The sequence below is a fragment of the Dipteris shenzhenensis genome, chromosome 31 (genome assembly GCF_047967505.1).
Source record: "Dipteris shenzhenensis isolate YYH24624 ecotype China chromosome 31, Dip_SZ_1.0, whole genome shotgun sequence".
In the NCBI taxonomy this organism is placed as follows: Eukaryota; Viridiplantae; Streptophyta; class Polypodiopsida; order Gleicheniales; family Dipteridaceae; genus Dipteris; species Dipteris shenzhenensis.
Genome location: NC_141626.1, coordinates 21,389,270 through 21,413,980, shown reverse-complemented (window position 1 = coordinate 21,413,980; position 24,711 = coordinate 21,389,270). Strand labels below are relative to the sequence as shown.

Sequence of the window (24,711 nt, the reverse complement as noted above, 5' to 3'; positions counted from 1 at the left end):
ATGATAGATGCTACATCCCATGCCAATGGATGTTTAGCCATGCACACATCAGACAACCTTCAACTCATGACAGTTGAGCATACATGTTCGACAGATTGCCATACCTTGTCATTTGTATAGGCCTCTTCTTCAGCAGAGCAACGTATCACACCTACATCTTCGACTCATATTTTTAGCCCCTGAATCATTCTATCCAAATTGACTATGCGGTCTTCTTTGATGCCACATCATATGATAGAGATTATTGTACTACATCATACCTCCGCCATTGCTACTAGCTCTTTTGGGTTTGTGACACTCTTGTCTATCACAACCTACCGAATTCATTATCCACACCTACACTGACTAGTCTCACATCTGGATGCCTCTTCTACAGAGTAGCTTTATAGTCCACGGCGACTTATGACATATTCAGCACACAGCCATACACATAGTTCTTCATGCAGTCATCTTTCGATCGACCAGTCTTTGATCCAAGTGGACTTGACTTTTTGCATATTTCCTTCCTCTTCCCTTCGGCCTATCTTGTGGGTTTTATTCCCAAAGGTGAAGGATGACCCAAAACTTAAGAGGGGGAAATGCACATCTTGTACATGACCACATAAGTTGTACTCATTATACATGTTTCCGCTATGTAGTGGTTGTGCTCACATATGCACATACTACTATGTTTTCTTTTAGTTTTCTTTTCAGTTTTGGATGCTATCATATGCACCAAACGAAATCCACAAACAAGTCATGCAGCCTCTACTTACCCAATGCAATTTAAGAGGGGGTGTTAAAGATAGTCTAAATTGCACTATCCACATAGGGCATAGTGGCAAACCCTAACCCTAACCCTAAGGAGTTCACATGTATATCTTCGTATTCATTGTCAATACACTTAGTGTATAGGTAGCTATATCATGTGCACACCTCTCTCTCTCCCTCTCTCACTTCCACTATTAGCAAATACTTTGCATAAGCATCACAATATATGGTATTGATGTGCTTGCAAAGTATCATGTCTATCAGATATGTGCGCATTTGAATAGCGCAACTAGGCAGGTGTTTTTTAATAGTTGTGCATGACACTTGGTAAAAGACATGGTCTAGTGTGATTTCGACCATGAAAACCATATCCAATGTAAGAAATACTTTCACCCACCTCATGATAGGTGGTATTGATGCATGCGTAGCATATCATGACCATCGGATATGTGGGCATTTGGAAAAGGCTCCTTGGAGCGTGTTTTTTTGTTGTCGAGTAGGACATTTAGTGAAAAACATGGTCTTATAATACTTCAACCATGCAAATGATATCTGATCGGCATAATAATTTGCACAATCCTTAAGGTAGGTGGGGTTGATTTGTTTGGAAAGTATCATGTCTATTGGATTGGGATATGTGCACTTTTAAATAATAGAACCCAAAGCATTATATTTGACCATTGTTGGTGAAGAACATGGTGTAATGCAATATTTGATGAAAATGATACTTTTCATGTGTCTCAAGATAGCACTACTACACACGGATCCTATTGCGACATTTAAGTACCGATGTTTAGCGTGCGGGGGGCACTAATCATCAGTATTGGAAGCGCGCCTCATCAAGGGTCGCTATATAGCAACTTTTATCAGAATTGTAAGTGTCGTTATAAGTGACGTTTTACATAGAGTTTTTTTTCTCATATCGACCTTAAAAGTTAGTTTTCTCTAATGGCAATTTTTTTTAAATTTTCATACATGTTTGATCTTTTGAGTGAATAAAAGTACGAGAGCATGTACATCAAACCTTTGAAGCTCATATATTCATGTCCAAGTTTGAGATGAAAAAAATCAATGAAGAGCATTTACATCAACAGTTTCATCTTGAGCCAAGACTAACACGCCAAACAAGTCTATCTCTAACTCTATACCGAGTTGATCTCCTATATCGTCATCGTACTCTAGCATCGTACGTTCACCTAAAAGTACTTGATCATCTTCTTCAATAAAGTGTGGTGATTCTTGATGATCGTTGTCTTCTTCCTCAATATCATGATCTCCATCTTCCTCCCATGCGATGTCATTATGCGCATCTTCCTCTTGGCTCATATTGTGATCTTCATCTTCTTCGCTAGATTCATCTAGATCAATTGAATCCGACATTGGTAGTGGCATCTCCATATCCACATCTTTATCTTCAAAATTTTGCTTACTTCATGGTGCAACTTGGATCACGTACCACCATCTTGGACCAGAACGATCCGGATGAAAACCCACCTATGTTGAAGATGGGTGCCAAATGTCATCAATTATATATATGAAATTATGCTTAAGTACATGTATCAATGGATATTTAAAAACGAAAGATTCGATTAATTAAATCATTAGTATGCACCTACTCACAGTGCTTGGGAAGAACAAAAGTATCACTTTCATCGGTCCAAAGTTTGGTGGAGTCTATTGCAAAGAACTTGCTACTATCTTTTCTCACTGTCACATGGGGACCGTTATAAATAGTTCTAAACCATTTTACATCAAGAATGAAAATTCTAAATCATCTGAAATCAACTTCATAGATTTCGTGTATGGTTCCACAATAATCCAACTGTGAGGAGAGAAGATTGGTATCTGAAGCGCTTGCTCGGCTATCTTGTGTGAAGTTAGCCATGACTTCACAATCATACATGACTCTCTTTGAATCGATGCGTTCTATGCAAAAATGTCGTCCATATGACCATAATGCACTGTACTTTTTGTACTGTAAAAGAGCATCATTAAAACAATGAACATGCATCTATTTTATAGCGTATATTGCTCTATATTGCCACAAATAATTACTTAATTATGTCAAGAGGTAAGAAACATGCATCATACATCCAGATGATAACTCTCGCTCGTGCTTGTTTATTGTCTCTCCATCGCGTTCAGCTTTACGTAGAGCCAGTTGTAGCCAATCAAGTGACATGTGAGTGGGGAGAAGAGCCAAATCCCGTGGATATGGTTGCGATCGCCTGTACATTACTCTGAATCTCGTCCTTGCATTTATTCTTTCTGCTTTGGCCGCTTCATAACTCTCAATCCACTTTTGCATCTCCTTGCTATTGAAAATACAAAACTTATTGAATTTCTCCATTTGCTCTTCGCTCATCTTTCTTTCAATCCCTTTTCCTTGGGGAACCTCGCCAACAATGCGATCATCATCCTTGTTATGCCAAGCTTGTGGCATATCGAGATCCGTCGATGCAAGAAACTCTGTGATATATACTAATGACTCTTGCATAAGCCATCCCTCTGCCATGCTTGCTTTTGGTCTTGCTCTTTGTCTTCAAAGTTTTCATAAACCGCTCGAGAAAAAACATCCACCGACTATGAACGGTACCTGCAATAGCCACCTCATCAACTATGTGCATAAGCAAGTGTACTTGAGTTGTCATAATGCTCAAGGGAAAGTGCTTCTCAAGCAAGCATACGGCTTCGATGGATTCCACCCTAGCCTTCTCAATGCTCAATATGGAGATCTCTTTTTGAGATATCCACCTATTTCGCATGCCCATGTAAGATATTTTCATAATCAGTCTACAGATTATTCATCTTAAATTGAAGAAAATGCAATCAATGCGATTTGATAGTAAGCATACCTCACAATACCACTGATCTTGAATATAGCATTTCTAACATCTTCTTGTAAGCACCCTTTTATTGTAACTGGGAGGATGAACTATCAAAGCAACAAAGAAGTCATGTCAACAATATAACATAATCATAATTACACTAGTGCATCACGATTATCAGTTTACTAATCGTACAGCTTAGAATACCTGTAAGACCTTGTGCCAATCATGGGACTTGAGCCCACTAAGCTTATTGTCCTTTGAAAATGCTCCTTTCAAGCAACGCATGTACCCTGTGGGTGTTTGAAAAAGGTAGTGTCCGCCTTGACCGTTGCCTCCTCCCTCGTAGAGAGGATTGGGATGATAACTTTTCCCAAAGCATGCACTTGGGGCCACAAATGAGACATCCTATTCATAGCATGCAAGTCTTCTCGCACTCCTCTCGAGTCTTTCGAACCAACCAAGTGTGCCCAAATAGTAGCCCCCACATTCTTGAAGATATGCATGGGATCCAAGAGATGATTGATTTGTAACTGACCCCAATAAGGAAGCTCGTGAAAGATCGATAGCCTCTTCATACCACGAGGAGGTTCCTCTCCATTCGCCCTCCAAGCCAAAATCCAGTCACTTGCCTTCAAATATGATGGTGGTGGATCAAGCTGACCTCCACGCGTGAGATGGTCCAACGGAAAGTATCCAGCATGACCTTCATAAACCTTTTTCCTCATATGTTTGGAGTATCGTGCAAGCGATTTTAAACCCGGTCCACAAATAGGACAAGCATGGTACCCACTTGTAACAAGTCCTGCACGCGTGCATGAATGTGTTAGTATAAGACATGCGTGCGAAAGAGAGCCATAAAAGCATAATCCTATATTATACATGTAGAGACACAACCACGTACCTACGCACTCTCCATATCCTGGGTAGTCATGCATGGTCCACATCAAGATACCCCTGACCAAAATATCATTGGCATATCTAGAAGCTCTGGAAATATCAAAGGCCCACACTCCTCTCCATAATATCTGTAATTCCTCTATCAAAGGTGCCGTGTAGACGTCCATATTTTTTGCCTTATACTTCCCTGGCACAAGTAGTGCAACCATGAGGTGTCCCTTTTTTATTGTTAGCCATGGTGGGATACTATAATTCACCATGACTATGGGCCATGTCAACCAAGATGTCGAGCGTTACCCGAAAGGATTCACGTCATCCATGGCGAGCCCAAGATGTAAGTTGCATGGCTCCCTCGCAAAGTCCGGCCATGTGGGGATTCATTACCCTATCGATTTCCCTCCTCTCCATTACTCTAGGAGATCTTCTACAGAGGAGAGAGGTATACGTTGGACAAGGTTTTCTAGCATACTTCCTCCCGCCCAATGAAGATAGTTTGCTAGAATATTTGGGGCCTTGGTGGTATACCTCATCACCGCCAAAGGCAACAAATGTTTCATAATCAGCTTCATCCAGGTGTTACTACATTCTCTTTATCCAAAAACACCAGTTGAATGGCAAAGATTATGCAAATTCGAGTAAATTGTTTTTTGGTCATACCTTTTGGTCTCCTGCTCTTGGCACAAGGGGAGGAATTTGCATTTAAATTTCAGATTCTTTTCTTGCTCTAGTGGGCAGACATGGTATCATTACACCCTTTGGAGTAGAGTGGATCTAACTTTTGATCATAGTTATGCTAAAATGCGTTTCAGAGCCCAGCCAGGCCTGAAACCGCCGTTTCAAGAAAGCCTGGATCCTAAAACGCGTTTCAAGGTCTAAAACATTTAGGAACCCTGAAACGGCTGGCTGAAACATAGCTTGAAACGCGTTGCAGGGCACAGAAACGGCCCGTCTCAGACAACAAGGTGTCTAGGGTCTCCAAATGTCACGAAAATCCTCCGCCAGCCTGATTTTGGTCGATTTGATTTCGATTTTGGCCTCCTGTGCAATGTTTCACTCCTTCCACTCCTTCATCCTCATACTCTCTCCAACCTCAAGGTTTTTCACTGATTTTCTATGTGCTTCCAAGCTGCACAATTTGTGGGAATCCTCAATGTGTCATTAGTGGACCGATGAGATGCATGCCATGTCATCAACTCCGCTATGGATTTGCATCGGAATATGTGGTGTATTCTTGCAATGATTGGAAAGTGTCTCAAGACCTTTACCGGTATCTGCTCGCTCTGCAAGTCATCTCTATATCATTGTTCCCCACATTTCGAACAACTAGCCAAATCTCCATGCTCACGACGAAAGAGAATACAGTCATTACGACAAGCATGGATGGTATCATAATCCATACCCACCGTTGTTAGCATCTTCTTCGCTTCATCTCTTGATGCGGGCATGGTATTTGGTGTAGGCAACATCTTTTGGAGCAACCTATCACAATTCAAACATACATAGGCTTCGAATAATGATGATTCAGTACACTAATCCATACATGATGATTCTCAAAACAAACAATATCCAAATAATGAGTCAAATTAATGCAGGAGCTAACCTCATTAAGGCCAAGACACTTGTATCCAACCACCCATACTTTGCTTGCAGATTCAAGATTGAGAGACAAGCACGTAGTTTAGACATCCTAGCACCCTCGTACAACTGTGTTGATTGCAACTCTCACATTTCGACCTCAGACTCTGACATCACGTGTACATGGGATGTAGTGTCCCTAGAAATAGAATCCATCATGTTTACCCTCGTCATCATCTGGGAGACTATAGTCTTGCTCAAAGTGTGAAGGTATATGCATACCCTCATCAGCCTCCTCATCCTATTTTAAGATTTCATGTAAATATAAGATCTTGTCTCAAGGTTTCGTATCATAATGGTATCCAATATTAACCACAAAATCAAATAGCTTTGACTTACCGATAATCCATCAACACATGCAACACCAACAGTGGGTACTAGTTCGGGCTCCTCCCCATACATCCGCAAGTGGCGCATGATAATACAATGTTGGCGTCGTACTTCTCACTTGCAATGAGTGCAATGACAATATAACCTCTCTGTAAGCCACTTTGTGCTCCCGGGCATTGGCGCATCATCTGACGAGCTTCCACTCGTCCCTTCCATCTGCACACATCTAAAATCACAACATAAGTTGCAAGGAAATCTATTAACAGTAATAAGATAGCCACCTATGAGCTTCTTTTTTAGCTTTTAACAATAAATGCCCTGAAACGTCGCTATATAGCGACGTTTTGCTCTGTTCTGTCGCTATATAGTGATGATTTGCTCTATTCCATTGCTATATACCGATGGTTTTAAATACAAGCGTTGCTATATAACAACTGACCAGCGTCGCTATATAGTGACACTATGGACTGAAACCTGAAACCCTGCAACACAACACTTTCTTTAGCATCTCTATTGTGGGAAAAGCAATCTCTCTTCCCACCTTATATCCGATGACCTCGCTTTCCTCCTCTCTATTCTCCACTCCTCTCCACTACTCAACCCCTCTCCTAACACTTGTGCTCCCTCTCCACCCTTCTCCCTCTTTGCTTGTGTGAAAAGAAGTTTTTCAAGAAGGTGAGTCTTTTTAAGCAATGTAGGTTCATTTTTTGTGAGATTTCATTTTGTGAGTGTTGAAGCATGTTTCCCCTTGTATTGCTAAGGCTATGTGCTAGTTTTCATGCTTGATTTTTAAGGGTTAAAGACAAAAAATGATATTTTGTGAAAGAAAGAAGACTCACCTCTTCTAGTCTTTTTGGTATTTCTCTTTCTCCTCTTTCTCCTTGTTTGTAGGCTTATGATTTCTCCGTGTTTGTAGGCTTATGCTTGTCTCCTCAATCCAATCCCTTTGAGAAGTTACTTCTTTAAACTCCTTCTTCCTCTAACTAGTTATTTGAAAAATAGTATGTTTTCTCTCTTTTGTAGGGCCAGTCCACAAAACACGGAGCGGGACTATTCTAGGCAAGAAAGTACTTCCTCTTTTTTCCTTTTGTTATTTTACTTAAGCGCTAGCTGCAGTGATGGGCATAGGAACCCTCTCTTCCCCTCTCTTCCCCTATTCCCTCTCTTCCCCTATTCCCTCCTCTTTCCCTCTCTTCCTCTCTTCCTTTTCCCTTTCTTTATCCCTTCTTTCAATCTCTTTTTCGCCTCTTCCTCCTTTCCTTCTCTTCTTTTTTCACTCTTTCAATGGCCTGCCCCCCTCTTCCTTCTCTTATGTTTATGCTCTTTTTCCCTCTTCTTTTTTTCCTCTTCATCCCCTCTTTCAATCTCTTTTCCTCTCTCTTTCCCCCTCCTTTCCCCTCCCTATGCATATCCTTCTCCTTTCTTTCTCTTCTTTTTTCCTCTCTTTTTCTCTTCTTTTCATAAGCATATGCCTATGCATGTCCTTCTCCTTCTCCTTCTCTCTTCTTTCTCTTATGCTTATGCATAAGAATAAGCATATCCTTTCCTTCCCTTTTTTTTGCTTATGCTCTTTTCCCCTCTTCCTCCTTTCCTTCTCTTCTTTTTTCCTTCTTTCAATGGCCTACCCCCCTCTTCCTTCTCTTATGTTTATGCTCTTTTTCCCTCTTCTTTTTTTCCTCTTTAATCCCCTCTTTCAATCTCTTTTCCTCTCTCTTTCCCCTCCCTATGCATATCCTTCTCCTTTGTTTCTCTTCTTTTTTCCTCTCTTTTTCTCTTCTTTTCATAAGCATATGCTTATGCATGTCTTTCTCCTTCTCCTTGTCTCTTCTTTCTCTTATGCTTATGCATAAGAATAAGAATATCCTTCCCTTCCCTTTCTCTTATGCTTATGCTCTTTTCCCCTCTTCCTCCTTTCCTTCTCTTCTTTTTTCACTCTCAATGGCCTGCCCCCCTCTTCCTTCTCTTATGTTTATGCTCTTTTTCCCTCTTCTTTTTTCCCTCTTTCATCCCCTCTTTCAATCTCTTTTCCTCTCTCTTTCCTCCTCTCTTTCCCCTCTCTCTTTTTCCCTCTTCCTTCTCTTATGGTTATGCTTATGCTTATGCATGAGCATATGTCTCCTTCTCCTCTTTTCCTCTCTCCTTCTCCTTCTCCTTCTCTTCTTTTTTTCCTCACTCTTTTTCTTTTCATAAGCATATGCCTATGCATATCCTTCTCCTTCTCCTTCTCTTCTTTTTCCTCTCTTTTTCTCTTCTTTTCATAAGCATATGCCTATGCATGTCCATCTCCATCTCCTTCTCCTTCTCCTTCTCCTTCTCCTTCTCTTATGCTTATGCTTATGCATGAGCATATGTCTCCTTCTCCTCTCTCCCTCTCCCTCTCCTTCTCCTTTCCTTCTTTCAATCTCTTTTTCCCCTCTTCCTCCTTTCCTTCTCTCATGAGCATGTCTCATTTTCCTCTTTTCCTCTCTCTTTCTCCCCCTCTTCCCCCTCTTTCGATCTCTTTTCATCAGCATATGTATTTGCCTATGCTTAATCTTTCTCTCTTTTTCTTTTATGCTCATATGCTCATGCATAAGAATAAGCATATCCTTTCTCTCTTCTTTCTCTTATGCTTATGCTCTTTTTCCCTCTTCGTTCTCTTATGCTTATGCTTATGCATGAGCATATGTCTCCTTCTCCTCTTTTCCTCTCTCCTTCTCCTTCTCCTTCTCCTTCCCTTCTCTTCTTTTTTCCTCACTCTTTCTCTTCTTTTCATAAGCATATGCCTCTACCTATGCCTATGCCTATGCCTATGCATATCCTTCTCCTTTCTTTCTCTTCTTTTTCTCTTCTTTTCATAAGCATATGCCTTATATGCGTGACCTTCTCCTTCTCCTTCTCCTTCTCCTTCTCTTTTCTTTCTCTTCTTTTTTCCTCTCTTCTTTCTCTTCTCCTTCTCCTTCTCTCTTCTTTCTCTTCTCCTTCTCCTTCTCCTTCTCTCTTCTTTCTCTTCTTTTTTCCTCCTTCTCTCTTCTTTCTCTTCTCTCTTCCTCTCTTTTTGTTTTCTTTTCATAAGCATATGCCTATGCCTATGCTTATGTTTGTTTTTTGTTTTTTGTTTTTGTGTTTGTGTCTACGTTAGACATGGGATCACGCCGCATGTGTGACGAGTATGGACAACCTCGTAGGAGGAGACATCATGATCTCTATTCTCTAGAGGACTTTGATTCCTCTCACGTGACACCTCAGGGGCCTACGCCTATGACTACCCTTGGCCCGACTCCTCTCGGATGTAGCATTGTGACTACCCTTGGCCCGACTCCTCTGGGATGTAGCACTACGACTACCCCTCGGGGAACTCCTTCGCTAGTAGCCCATGGCTTTGTTGGGAGTCCCGATGAGTTTGTAGCACACATGACCGATGAGGAGGCAGCGAGATTCTTCTCTCTGCTATCTCAAAGAACCTCAGCAATTCCCTCTCCTACATCGATGGCTGGACCTACTACCCAGCCGTCCCCTCATGCCCCTTCCACCAAGGGGTCATCACTTGCGCGTGCCTGTCATAAGGGAAGGAAGAGTAGGAGGGGCCGCTTATGTTGTGCTGACTCGGGAGATGTAGATGAGTCAGCACACTCACATCCCTACAAGTCTCCACTTGGTCCCGAGACACAGTATCAGTCAAGTCCCTTACCCTCTCCTACTCCCACTAATACTCCTCGCTCCGACAGCACTCACACAGCTTCCACTCGCTCTAACTGCCACTACCATGAGTCCTTCTTAACCAGTCGAGGACCTCTCCTATCAAATCACGGTTGCTAGAGAGATAATAGAAAATAGAAAGGGCAAAGCAATGATGGCCACCATGAGGCAGTTGATGAGCCACCACTTCAACAGTGGCATTGCTACTGATTGGTGGTATCAAGATGACCAAAAGAAGCAGAGGGTAATCGATGAATTAAAAGAAAAATACCCTAACCCACCAAATTGGGAGTTCAATGAGAATTACATGCGAGAGCACATGGGTTTGGTCTTGAAGCATCGTAGATCAACCTTGCATACTTCCATCGCAATGGGGATGGCTAAACCTAGCTGGGCAGACAAAGCTAATTGGAAGTTCTTCAAGAAGCAGAATAGGGACCATCCCAAAATGTTCAAGGGTCAGAGGAGGGCTGTGAGGAGACGGCTGGATGCCATAGGTACTTTGCACTTTGGTGCAGGCGGACGGTTGGCATTCGAGGCAACCATGGTAAGTCTACTTCTTCTCATTTAATATATTGTTCTATTTGTTTTACTACATATTACATGCACTTTATCTAACTCTTGTAAATTGGGTCCACAGCAAGCTGTGATGGGTCATCTTCCTATAGATGTAGAGACGCGATGCGTGTTTTGCATAGGAACAAAGCCGTGGTTTATTGAGTAGGAGGCAATGGGAGCGACGGTCGATTGGGCTGAGGTTGCTGCTCGCATGGCATAAGTCTACTCCTACTTGTAATCTCACTTTTTAAATTGTTTTATTCTTTAAGTTCCAATCTAATTTTCAATTAATATGGTTTCACTCTTAGGGTCAAAGATCGAGCGTCCCATCACCGGAGGTGAGCGATCACGAGGCCCAGGGATTAGGCACAGCTCACGAGGGTCAGGGAGCAGGCGCAACTCACGAGGACCAAGGATCAGGCCAGCAAGACAAGAACAAGGAGGAGGACGATGATTCGGATGAGTAGTAGAGGTAGTAGTAGTAGTTTGCATATACTTCGCCATGTATATGATTTTGTATATCGGCTCGTTTGAGCGATTTTGTATCACCCTTTTCGAAAGGTTAATTTTGTAACAAACAATGTTGTATATCTTTGACATGTATATGCTTTTGTTGCTCGATCATTTCATTTGAGCGATTTTGTATCACCCTTTTCGCAAGGGAAATTTTGTAATAAAAAACTTTTTTTTGTAATTACAAAAAAAAAACATTAGTGGGGCAAAACAAGGCTTGCGATGGCCCTGTTTAGCCCTACTAATGCTTTTTTTTAAGTTCTGTTAATCGTCGCTATATAGCGACATTTACCAGTGTCGCTATATAGTGATGTTTACCAATGTCGCTATATAGCGATGCTTATATAGCAACCGTTCTTTTTCGACACTTATAACGATGTTAATAATGAACCTTGCGCCTGTTTTTTTTTTTTAATTTAGTGTAAAAAACATCGGTATTTTCATCGAAAAAGCGCCTATGCCTTGTAATGTAGGTGAGATTGTTGCGTGTGCAAATTATTGTGGCCATCAGATATGTGAGCATTCGAATAACACAACTTGGATGGTGTTTCTTTACCATTGTGCATAAGACTTTGTGAAAAACATAATCTCATGCGACTTAGACTATGCAAACCATATGCAATGGCAATGATACTTTGCACACACCTCGAGATAGGTTGTATTGTTGTGTGTGCAAAGTATCATGCTCATCGGAGAAAATGGGTTACTAAAATCCAAGTCTGTGCACTCATTTATTTATTTTTTGTTTGAAAATTTTTAATTTATAAAATGGCTACAGTTGTGGGAAAGTGGGGGGAAAAGGGAATAGAGGGAATAGAGGTAAGGGGAATGGAAGGGGAGGGGAAGGATAGGGGAGGAAGACAAGGAAAGGAAAGCTAGGAAATATAAGGGACATGAGAGAGGGGAGGGGAGGGGAGGGGAGGGGGAGAGGGGGAGGGGACTAGTGGAAGGAGAGAGGGTGAGGGGGAGAGGGAGGGAAAATGGGAGGGAGAGAGGGGAAGGGAGGGGAGAGGGAGCATCCAGGAAATTTGAATTCTAAGGAAGGGAAGGGAGAGTGGGAAGTTTGAATTCTAGGGAGGGAGAGAGAGAGAGAAAGGGAGGCCAATTTAAAATTTTTAGGGTTTCATGCCTTATATATTGACCCTCATCCCTCCCATAACCTAGAGGAGGCTATCCTCCTTCCCCTCTCCCTCCCTTCGCTTCACCCTTCCTCTCCCCTCTCCCCTCCCCTCTCCCTCTCTCTTCTCCCTCGCTTCCCTTTCGGTCCCCTCTCCCTCTCTCTTCTCCCTTCCTTCTTCCTCTTCTTCTTCTTCCCTTCACCTTCCTCTTTTTCCTCCCCCTTCTCGTCCAAGGCACAAAATATGGAGCTGCGATGACCGCGGCCATAAGAAAACTAAAATAAATAAATAAATAGTTTATATATATACATACATACCTCTCTCTCTCTCTCTCTATATATATATATATATATATATATATGTTAAAGGGAGGGGGAGGGATATTAGGAAGGGGGAGGGGGGAGTGTGTAGCTGTGGCCACCTCCCATCCCCTTGTAAGAAATTGCTATGCATGCAATGATAGTTTTCTCACATACAAGTGCAGAAAAACTTGGGATCTCATTGTACTGCAACAATATTCTATTAAGTTGGAAACGCTATAAATTGCATGACTCAAGACTTGTTTTGGATGAACGACAAAATGCTCATGCTTACTAGCCTTGTTGCAGTATACAAAGTAAGACTCCAATGGTCTAAGGACCCTACTGACCTTAAGGAGCATCTACTCTACAAATTTGATGAGACTATGCTTATGCTCAAGGCTCATGGACTCGTGGCATCAACAAAAGGACTGACTATATCAACTCTTCATGTATTTATGTAGATGAAAATCATCTCATCTCGACGTTACCAGAACTGCCACGAGATCTCCAAACTATCACGCCACATCTCTTTGCATGCACGATCAAGCCAATCAACTGTGAGCGGCCTCTTGCATGGACCAATGAGAAGACCTCGACCAGCTAGGAGATGTAACCCACACTAATCACATTCTACACTTATACAAACCTTAACCACACTATCACCCTTATGAGGATCATTCCTCCCCCTCCCCCCCCCCCCCCCCTCTCTCTCTCTCTCTCTCTCTCTCTCTCTCTCCTCCTTTTGTCCCCCTCCCCTCCCCTCCTCTCCTCACTCGTGCGGCTACGGCTGCAGCCGTGCCAAATCCTCCTCTTTCCCTGCCCTTCCCCTTCCTTTCCTTCCCCTTCTTTTCCCCCTCCCCTTCCCTCTCTCTTTTACCCCTTCCCTTTCTCTCTCTTGCCCCCACCCTCCCCTCCGTCAATAGCCGTATCATGAATCCCACACTGATACAAATGAGCTAAGATCCTTGTGGGCATGTCCATGCCATGTTGGCAAGTGCAGTGCACCCATCCAGCCATATATTGTACCAAAGGTCTTCCATCAATAAACAAAGGACATGTTCGTGCCATGCATTCATGTGTAGAGTCGTGTGATGCCATATCTACTAGATTTTGGAATTTTGAAACTCTAAAAAGGTGTTTATTAATACCGTTATGATATCTTGGATATTTTACAAAACTCTTATGGTAAATTAATATCATGCATGGGCCATACATACATATAATGTTTTCATGTGTTTAAATTATTTTTATTAATTTTAATAGTTAATAAGTTAAGAAAAAGCTAAGTTTTTAAAGGAAAATTGTTAAAAATAGAACATTTATGCTAGAGGAAGATGCGAATTATATTTCCTATTTTTCCATTATTAGTGCAAAAGGATTGTGTGAGTAAATAAACTTTTTATGTGGAAAGGATAGTGCAATAAAATAAATTTTTACGTGGAAAGGATAGTGCCATATAATAAACTTTTGATGTGTAAGGGATAGTTTCAAAAAGTAAACTTTCCATTTGGGAAGGATTTTTAGGATTTTCCCAAAGACAAAAAATAAGTCCAAAATTAATTAAATGGGTGTTATACATGGTCTCTATATTCATGCTCTTGTTTAATTCATAAATTTGTGCCATGATTAATTTCCTATTCCCGATATAGTGGTTCTCATCCTCCTCTCCAACATACAATGACATCATGAAGCATAAAATAATGACTTATGTGAAGGTACCTCCATCATATGAGGTCGATGTTTGAAATGATTGGCAATAGGGAATGAAGATCTTAACTCCTCAAAAGTAGCCCTAGCTACAACCTATAGATGAACCGATGAGAATTGATGGATGAAGGCAATTAACTAGTTCGGACTCATTTGAGATACATGAGTGATGGCTAGACCTACTCTCAGATGACTTAATTCTAGTTGATATATCTAGACAAATGTTAACATGTAATATAAAGAGACCTGAAATACAATGAAGAACAAGTGGGAGGGAAAGAGGATACACTCTATTTAACCCTATTTAGTAAGAAAATCAATAAAAATTTTCTTTCAATCACTCAAGTCTCAAACATATGCATTCACAATTGATAAATCATATTGACAAAGCAATAAAAACTTAAAAATTTAATGAAAAAGAGATAGGAGTGACAAAAGAATGACCATGGAAGGATGAAACAAAAAAATTCCCACTTTATCTTTCTCTAGTTTCACAAGCTCTCTCTAGTTACACAAGATCAAACTTCTTTGAAGAGATAGCATGGACACATGATGGAGACTTAGCAGGATGGGGGAGGAGTTGGATGTGAGGCCAGGGAGGATGATTGAAGAATTTTAAGTAGGAAGTTAAGGATAAAACTAGGAGGCAACACTCAAGAAGGAGTGACCTATTTTCTATTCTCTCAACTATACCTCAAGAAAACCTTAGTATTTCCATTGCTATACAAACACACAACATTGATATTTCTAATGCATGTTGATGCCAGTACAAATGTTGATACTGATGGAAATACTGAGCACTGTGACATGTCCAACAAAAATATTGATGCTTCGGCATCAACCCTTCAAGTTTTGATTCATTCTTTTTTAGAATCTTTCAATAAGAAACTACATCAACAATACAGCTCATACATGTTGGTTGAAGCGCATAGTATATATGAGAAATAAACAATATATATTAGCTAGTGTCCATGAAAAGGCAAAATCTTGTCACCTTGAAAATTCAAGTTTAACCATCACATGGTAACATAGGGTATTGTGTAGTTGAAATTGTGACTCAAACACTCAGTAGTATGTAGATATAAACTATTTTGATTAACTACAACATAATAAAAACATCTTGCAATCATACAACATAATAAAAACAAAATATCTCCAAGTCACTTTGAGCTAGATGGTGCTAGTTCATCTAGCTTGCACATGTGTGAGGGAAAACATTCTTGCGATCCCTTGGGGAAAACTTATTGTGGTCTCTGAATGAATTCTGTGGTCACTTTCAAACTCCATGTCTTTGGCCTCTTTAAGTTCTGCACATACCTCACTCATATTGGGCCTCCTACTACTCTCAAATTCCACACACATCATTGCAATCTCAACAACCTTCCACATGGAAGACTTGTTGTAATTATGGATGGTCTTATCAACAATCTCGTCAAGTCTTCCTTGTTCAATCAAAGGCCGTACCTGTCAAATAAATCAAATGAAAGCCATTCAATTTCTACCATTACACTGGATTCACTCATTAATGAATTATGAAAGGACTCTCCTCAATAAAATGGATGCTAATCTATTGGTGCACATTACTTTAAGTAGCCTTACCATCTCTACAATGTGAACCTCCTTCCTTGTATTCTCTCGATTTATAGGTGGACATCCACAAATAACCTCAAAGAGCACCACGCCAAAGCTATATACATCAACCTTTTCTGTCAACTTAAAGGTGGTTGTGTACCTACAATTGATGCAAACCATTGATGCAAACCATATGGAAGATAACAACAATTAAATTATCCACTTATGTATGCCTTTGAAGAAAATAAAGTAAGAAAATAAAGAAACTCAATCTATAATCAAAATGTTTGGAAGAGGATTTTCTCATCATACTCTGGATCTAGATATCCCAAACTTCCCATCAAAGTTGTTGTCATGTCATCATTCTCATTGAACCTAAATTTTGATATTCCAAAGTCTGCAATCTTGGCTTCCAAATTCTCATTCAGCAAGATGTTGCTACTTTTCACATCCCTATGAATGATTGCAGGACTACATCCATGGTGCAAATATTCCAACCCTACAGAGCTCAATAGAAGACCTAGTAAGTTTACCACCATTGACATACCAAAAATCCAAACATGGATAGATTGTTGATAGTACATGTGTGGTTGCGGATACTATAATGATATACTATTAAATTTTGATTTCTTATATGACTAGGTTAAGGAATCATACCTTGTGCAGCATCTATAATAATCTTGAGTCGTTTCCTCCAATCCAATGATGCAATCCTTGCACTTGGACCTTGAACATGACATGGGGACAAATGGTTTGTATTAATGTTATGATATATTTTCTCTATTCATCGTATTGTAAGTTAGTTGTCACATGTTTTGTTCATCTAAAATGGCAAAAAAAGGCTATACATTTGGTTGATAAACTTATCTAACCATTGAGTGAATCTAAAATGGGGAAAAAAAAATTATGCATTTGTCACATGTTTTGTTCATCTAAAGTGGGAAAAAAAAAGCTGTGCATTTGCTTGAGAAACGTATCTTACCATAGAGTGAATCTAACAACGATCCTTTTGACATGTACTCATATACTAGAACTAATTTGAATTCACTAGAGTAGCCAAGCAATTTGACAAGGTTCTTATGATATACTCTTGAGAGAAGGCCAACCTACAATAGGAAAATACGGAGTATGATGCCATTGATATTCGGATAAGTTGATAAAATTACACGTCCCTCAAGTCAAAATGTTAGCACGAGCCTAAGCTAACACTTACAATTGTACTATCTTCTAATTAACATAAGCAAGATCAAATTCTTAGTATTTGCAAAGAAAAAGGAGCAACACTCTAAAGAATGAGGTGAGCATCATTCCTTATCATTGAAGATCGACTTACCTCGTTTAAAAATTCTCGAGCTCCTTGGTGAGAATCGTGTGATAACACTTTAATTGCAACTGTGTGACCATTTGGGAGCCTTGCTAGGTAAACAGGTCCAAAACCGCCGACCCCAAGCTGCTTATTAAAGTTGTCGGTGGCAAGCTGAATGTCTCTGTAGGTGAAGACCTCAGCTGTATTTGAAGCTTTGACGAGTTCTGTATGTCGAACAACTTTAAAAAACCAAAGAAGAGGAAAATTATATCAGTGTCAAGGCTATAAATTTGTGCGGGATCACTGTATTCAAGGTAGACTGCGAAGACTATATTTTCGAGACTCCAGGTTATCAAATGTTTAAAGATTGTACGCACCAGGCTCCTGCTGACCGATTGTACGCACCGTTTTTGGCACCCTCCTCTTTCTAAGGGAAAATGTGATTCCCAAACACAAAAGAACGAGAATAACTATCCCGATGATTACTAGCCCAATTATCAACCCCAAATGATTCGTTGTCCCATTTTGGGAGGGGATATTTCCAATGCAAGATGCATTGCTTGCTGTACACGTCGTTAAAAATGGGTTTCCTGCATACCTGGAAGAAGCAACGCATCTTGATTAAATACTGAATCCAGTAATCATTAGAGACTGGTTTGCAAACCGCGATTCTATAAATTTATTGACAGAAGAGTACGTTTTGTCTGTTAAGACACATACGTAAATCGAAGTGTGGAGCTCTCGAGTAACGCTGGAGGTATCGGTCCACTGAGATTGTTGTTGTCCAAATTCCTGGAACGTATAAAGATGAGTATATTTATTCTTTAGTAAACATTTAGACGTGCTTGGAAATTCCTATTTATACTCACAGGTAACGCAAACCCTGCAACGTAGTCAAGGATGGAGGAATAGTTCCATTCAGCTTATTACTACTCAGGTTCCTGCAATTCCAAGTTTTGAAGCATGAGGTAAACCGTAGCCAACAAGTATATTTCTCGGTTCCCTTCCATTGGCATGTCTATTTAGGCCGGGCTTGGTCAATATTGCAACTGTATCAACATATCGTCTCCTCGTTCTAGATCGTAACCATTCAGGAGAAAAGAAAGAAGGAAAGAATCTTCAAACAACAGCATTTTCAATTGCCTTTGCGAGGACTTACAATACTTGGAGGCTTTTCAACGCACTAAGATCGGGGAGCGATCCCTCTAACGCGTTCGCATCTAGCAAGCTGGACACACAACATACCAATTACATACGTAAAACTTGACTTGTGGACAATGTTTTTTTGACGAAAATGCAATCTCATTAACATGGCTTACATTTGAAGTAGTCCAGTAAATCCATTAATGCTTTCAGGTATTTCCCCGACCAAACCGTAATTGGACAAAGATCTGCGAAAGAATCCCAATTTTGGTAAAATAGTCTAAGAGCTAGCTTCAAGACGATGCATGCGGATATCGAGAAAAGAGAGAAAATAAACACTCACATAGCAGTTATCCGGGGAGGAATAGCATTACTGCAATTCACCCACGAAAATTTATAGCCGGAGGGGAGACATGGATCACCCGTGAAGCTACTTAAGTTGCCGAGATTGGTTGTAATATCGTTCATGGAGGCAACTGCAGAAGTACAATTCGGGAGATCGTTGGATTAATGAAGTGAGAACCACAACTAGAGCATGCTTCTGCGTCCAACGGAATGAATGCCTCGACAAACCATCAAGGCGGTAGTAAAACGAATGAGTAAGATCGAAATACTGCATGTACGGAACTCATAAACTAATATGCCTAGAGCGCTACTTACCATCCCCGTCGAAAGTGGGAAGAGACATCGGACTGTCAAAATAGCTTAGAAGCGATGAAAGGATGGAATTTGGACGTGGCAGCAGGGTTGAAGTTAAAGAGCATGAAGTCTGATGTCGTGGAAAAGCTGTTGAAATGTTCATGAGTCCCATAGTCTCCTGTCTGTGCATAAACGTCAAGTGTAGTTTCCACCGTGGTGTCTCCGTTCAGGATCACGTCGAAAACCCTAAGGCCAGATTTTTTCACGGATGGATCGACCTCCGAGAAGAAAAGCGAGTAATAATAAGTGTGACTGCCGGAGGAAGCTGAAAGGCTGAAGTTCAGGTTGAAACCCGTTGTCCACTGGCTCACATATGAGGTTTGAAGCACTCGTACAGGCGGCAAATCAAACACACCGTTGGCATCGACTTGCTGGGAGGTGACAACCCGAGGCTGTTGTGTGTTGAGGCTCCAAATTCTGTCGAGAGCATCGTCAGGATACCTGTAATCAAGCAAATTCGATCACGAGATGTCATTTGAGATGCTCGTCAGAATAAACATGGCTAAATAGCAAGAGGAAGTACTACACCTTACGGGCACAACATCAACAAGCGGATCAGCTCCATAGTCTACTCTCCAAAGAGTCCGCATAGCTCGCTGAGTTTCGTTTATGACGAGGACAGGATGCAGATTAGAGTTGAGAGGTCGCAATTCGAGGGAGGAAATAAAGGGTGTATCGTGGCCTGTAGTTGCGCCCGAAAGGCACACCGAGATGCTATTGCCTGTGGAGCGCCAGTAAATCTCCTCGGAGGTAATATTGGGCTGTGGCAACGTGAAGGAGATGTCTGTCCAAACGTCTGCGTCAATGAGGAGTTGGAAGCTGATACTGTCACTGTATATGGTCGGGTAGGGGGGGAGAAGACCGAGCCAGAAGGAAGCTCGCAGGAGGTAGAAGGCCTGGGGATTGAGCTGAGGTATCACGTAGCAATACTTGGTTTGATTGCCGAGGAAGTAGCGAATGGATGTGTATCGAGAGCTGTTATCGGTGGAGGGCGGCTCAACTTTGGCAGTGTTTCCCACCTTGATCAAGCTTCGATCCGGCGTCCACTCCACTCCCGGGGGATTATCAATGTAGCTGCTGGTGGATTGAGAACCGCAGTCTATGCTCACGAATCCTGCACGCACACGACATCATGAGTTTTTACTGAACCATGCTTTCCAAAGATTAAGCTCACCAGATATGCCTTCCCTCACCCAAGAGTATATGAAGCGTGCGGATCTAGCTCGGAGGAGAAAAGCTTTAAAGGCAGCTTCTCCCAACGATAGCAACACGAACACGTTTCAAACGGTACAAACATCGACTGATATGCTCGCACTTACTTGTGCGCATGATGGATCAAAACAGGGCTGTGTGTAGCCAGATCTCGTTAATCAAACGGAGCTGTGCCATTCAAGGACGAGCAGTGCCTGCATTGCAGCCTCAAGCGGGCATAGCGTTGTGGTACAAAGCTACTTACTAGGACACAAAGAATGGGTTCCTGGAAACAGAACTTGAACTGCAATCCTACGAGTGACTGGAGGGAAGGAAAGCAAAGCAAAGATGCAATACAGAGAGGAAGGTGGATATGGAGAGAAGTGGCTATGATCCGAGGCGAAAAACATTGTATAGAGAGGCAAAGAAAGGTGACAGCAAGGTTCGTACCCTTTTTAAACAGAGAAACAGCAAGGGACGTACCTGTGACTTGAGCTGTGGCGAATTCGATGGACATGCAAAGGAGAAAAAGCAAGAAGATGGAGATCCACAAAGGAGCGACCATCCTGAAGGGCAAGCCACCAAAAGAGAGGACCTGATGAAAATGTTGAAGCTACAGGAAGAGAGCCTTAAGGTGCTGAAGCTGCCATCGACTATGTCAAGAGGTATTAGAGGAAAGATGCATTGCCAGCATTTGTTGGTTGTTGTGGAAAAAAGATGCATTGCCAGCATTCAGTTGACTTCAATTTCTCAAACCTTCTAGAGAACGTGCATGGATCGTGGATCCTACACCACAAATATTGTCCAGCTACTCAACAAAATATCCGACTTAGGATCGTGGATCCTACACCACAAATATTGTCCAGCTACTCAACAAAATATCCGACTTAGGGTCTTGGAAGAAATAGGATGAAGTGGTCCCATGCATATTTCTATCTTATTCCCATTAACGTGTGAATTCGGCTGCGGATTGTGGATCCTACACCCTCCTTTATATATTGTCCCGCTACTCAACAAGGGGCTTAGCACATTCGGAAGAAATAGGATGGGAATGGGAAAAGGTGGTCCCAAGTGGTCCCATGCATATTTCTATCTTATTCCCATCACACCATGTGCTAACAAAACAAGGTGAATGATATTCAATCATTCATAATGCCTGCCCAAGATAAAAAAGTGAACAAAAAGGAATCCACTGAAAATGGTGTGAAGAAGGCAGAGAGAGAGAGAGAGAGAGAGAGAGAGAGAGAGAGAAGGGGGGGTGTGGGAGAAAAGGTGGAGATAGTGTGTAAGAAGACTTGAGGAGATAAAGAAGGGAAGAGAGAGAGAGAGAGAGAGAGAGAGAGAGAGAGAGAGAGAAAGTCAACCACTTTAAAGTCTGCATTCAAGTCCAATGAAGAAGAGCCAATAGGAAAAATGCACTTCCAAAAATTCAAGAAATGTCTAATTTTTGCTTTGCCAAAATCTCATCGACGTTGCTAAGGCTACCCTGAGGGCAGACCAAAAAGAACTAGGGATGGGTTTAGGTAGAACAGGACACATGGCATCATTTCATGTGTTTAGGAAGTGGGGACCACGTGGGGACAAGGACACTTGTCATCCTCCCATGTTTTGGAATCCCTAAAAAAGGGGAACCCATTCTGGTTGCCAAGGTCTAGAGGCCATGGTCCAGGATGGGAGAAAAAGTGGCTACTCCCATTCTAAATCCATGCTAGACCATTTGGTCTAGGATGGGTGTAATGATGAAGCCCATGCTAGCCCCATCCATGTGATAAGGCCCTTAGAGGTAGTGTGCCTAAATTTGGCATCCATTTCATTGTGAGTTACCAACTCGTGTAAATTCTCGATGTGGATTGAAAAGGAGGAATGGGAGAATTATTTCCATTTTGCATATATATGTATATATACATATATATGATGAGGATGCATTTTATGGTAAATAAGACTTTATGATAGGACAACTCTTCTCTGAGCCCCGTCCATCTCCTTGGCTTTTATGGGAAATATTATGTTCAGAGCTCTCAGATGATTTTTTCCATGCATTCGAAGTAAGTGTGGAGAATCCGGTTCATCGACGCACAATGGCGATAGGGCAGTGCCTTGCACATTTGGAGCATATTCTTCGGCTGCATGGACGAGCATTGGTAGATTTTGGTGGTTTGCCTGCCGTGGATAGAGCAAATGATTTTGTTGCAAATGTGTTGCTTCAAGAGGAGAGGATGTTTGATGTTCAGCAATAGCAGGCAGAAATTGCCTGTATGATGGAAGCAAGCCTGAATCCCTCTCAACTGGTCGCTTACGATTGGATATTAGCAATTGTTCGTGCAAACGGGGGTGACATGTTCGTTCTGGACAGTTCCGGAGGATCTGGAAAGACATTTCTTTATAATTGTTTGCTTTCTCGGTTACGTGGGGAGGGACACATTGCATTGGCATGCACGTCTTTCGATATCGCGGCATTGCTGCTATCCAATGGATGTACAGCACACTCGCTCTTCAAGATACCATTGAATCTACATGCCACTAGCAGTTGCAATATTATAAGTGTGAATAGTACCCTTGTTGATGTTTTGAGGCTGGCAAAGTTAATAGCATGGGACCAAGTCGGCTATTCGGTGGCAAAGTAGTGCTACTGGGAGGGGATTTCCGACAGATTTTTTCAGTGGTTCCAAAGGTTGGACGAGAGAACATTGTGAATGCAGTCGATAATCTAGAGATGCACAAAGATCTTGAAGCTCACACAAAACATGCGGGTGCTACAACGTGGTCACGGAACGTCAAAACGTGAGTTCATGTAGTGGGTTCTGGACATTGCAAATGGGAAAAGCATGGGCACAAAAGAAAGTGTAAATGTAATTCTAGATAAAATGTTTTTGCAAAACAACTCCATGCAGGGCCTGATTGAGTGGGTGTATACCATACTTTCGTGAGTTGTGAACTTTGCATCGTACTTTGGAGAGTGTGCGATTCTTGCAAAACGAAACCTTGAAGTTGATGCAATCAATAATGTAGCAATAAATGCAATGGCAGGGGAGAGAAAGGAGTATTTAAGTTCAAATTCATTTCTATATGCAACAGAATACCTCAATAGCCTCGACCTTGTGGATGGTTATCCACCTCACCGATTGGTTTTGAGGATAAATGCTTCAATCATTTTGCTATGCAACTTGGATCCACGGAAGGGACTATGCAACGTCACTCGATTGATATGCAAAGAGTTCCACACCAAGGTGTTGGAGGCGAAGATCATCACTGGTATGTATATCAATGACATGGTGTTCATTCAAAGGATAACCTTCATTCCAAGCAATTTGCAACTACCGTTTGATATGAGAAGCAGGCAATTCCCCATTCGATTGGCATTTGGCATGACAATTAATAAGGCCCAAGGTCAAACAATGTACGTTCTTGGCTTATACTTGGCAATACCGATGTTCACCCATGGATAATTATATGTGGCTTTCTCTATCTAGTTGTCTTTCACCGAGCTCGCTTGGCAAGGGTCACCACACAAGATGACATCCACCCTGCCAAATGGCTTGCAGTGGTTATGTTTAATCTCTCTCATTCGCATGTCAGTCGCCGCAAGGAATGTGTTTGCCCTGACTAGAGATATCTTGTCGATCATAATTGCCTCAATTTCATTGTATTGAGCTGCCAGTAGTTGCGGTTTCTCTGTGGACAAGCCCATGTACGTGCTTGTCAGCAAAGGCAAATGAAGAGCTATGCGTAATCTATTCCCATTGATCGCCCTTGCAGCTTTTCCTGTGTAGGCGAGCATCAAAACTTTTGGCAGATTCACATTGGATGTCGATCTGTGCGAGTGGTGGCGACGAAGAGCTTCTGCTATTGCCATCACAACAAATGCCGCGTTGCCTAATACGAAGATGTGGACTTGCTTATGGGGATTTGTTCTTATTTTCAGCATGATGTCTTCCAAAACAATTCTTTGCTATGGGTTCATTTTCTTGAGTCGCTCGTAGTACTTGTCGTTTGCAAGAGCTGTTTGGTTGTATTCCTGCTATATGTTTGTGCGCTTTGCCCTTTTACATGACTCCATGTCAAGACCAAGGTCGTAATGCTCCCCTAAAACCTTTCTTTGGTCATCACTTGTTGAACTGGATGAATTGCTAGATCGGTCCTCCGTTGTTTTAGGTGTTGCCTTGTATTTATTGTAAATATTTTGATTGAAATCTATAAGAAGTGGGTTATGGTCATACATGTCCCTCCAAGATTGGAAGTTGTCATCGAGGGCGTGTTCGCTACTTCCGAAAGGCAGGAATAGCAGGCAAAGCTTTCTGTGATGGTTTTCAGGTTCTTTGATGGCGTTGTAATTATTGAAGAGTATTATTCGTTCTCTCTTTCTCTTTTTGGTGATTCCCCTTTTCAAGGTGTAGCCACTTGCAAACGATGCCATGCATATGTCTTGGAGCGATTCATCCCTGTTGGTGTACTTTTTAATGATGTCGTCGAAGATGTCAGTG

The 24,711-nt window shown here is 41.6% G+C and overlaps 1 pseudogene across 1 annotated transcript; it reads right to left on the bottom strand.

The window, feature by feature from the left end:
- Positions 1–15,485: 15,485 nt before the first annotated feature.
- LOC147881192 (putative LRR receptor-like serine/threonine-protein kinase At1g67720) lies at positions 15,486–20,786 on the bottom strand (annotated as a pseudogene). The gene is made up of 15 exons (XR_015544008.1): positions 20,714–20,786; positions 19,076–20,153; positions 19,001–19,032; positions 18,684–18,816; positions 18,517–18,588; positions 18,357–18,425; positions 18,067–18,138; positions 17,918–17,989; positions 17,575–17,795; positions 17,225–17,436; positions 16,874–16,997; positions 16,549–16,617; positions 16,204–16,390; positions 15,919–16,051; positions 15,486–15,783 (listed from the first exon to the last, which is right to left on the bottom strand). The product of XR_015544008.1 is annotated as a putative LRR receptor-like serine/threonine-protein kinase At1g67720 (transcript).
- Between the last annotated feature and the right edge of the window lie 3,925 nt (positions 20,787–24,711).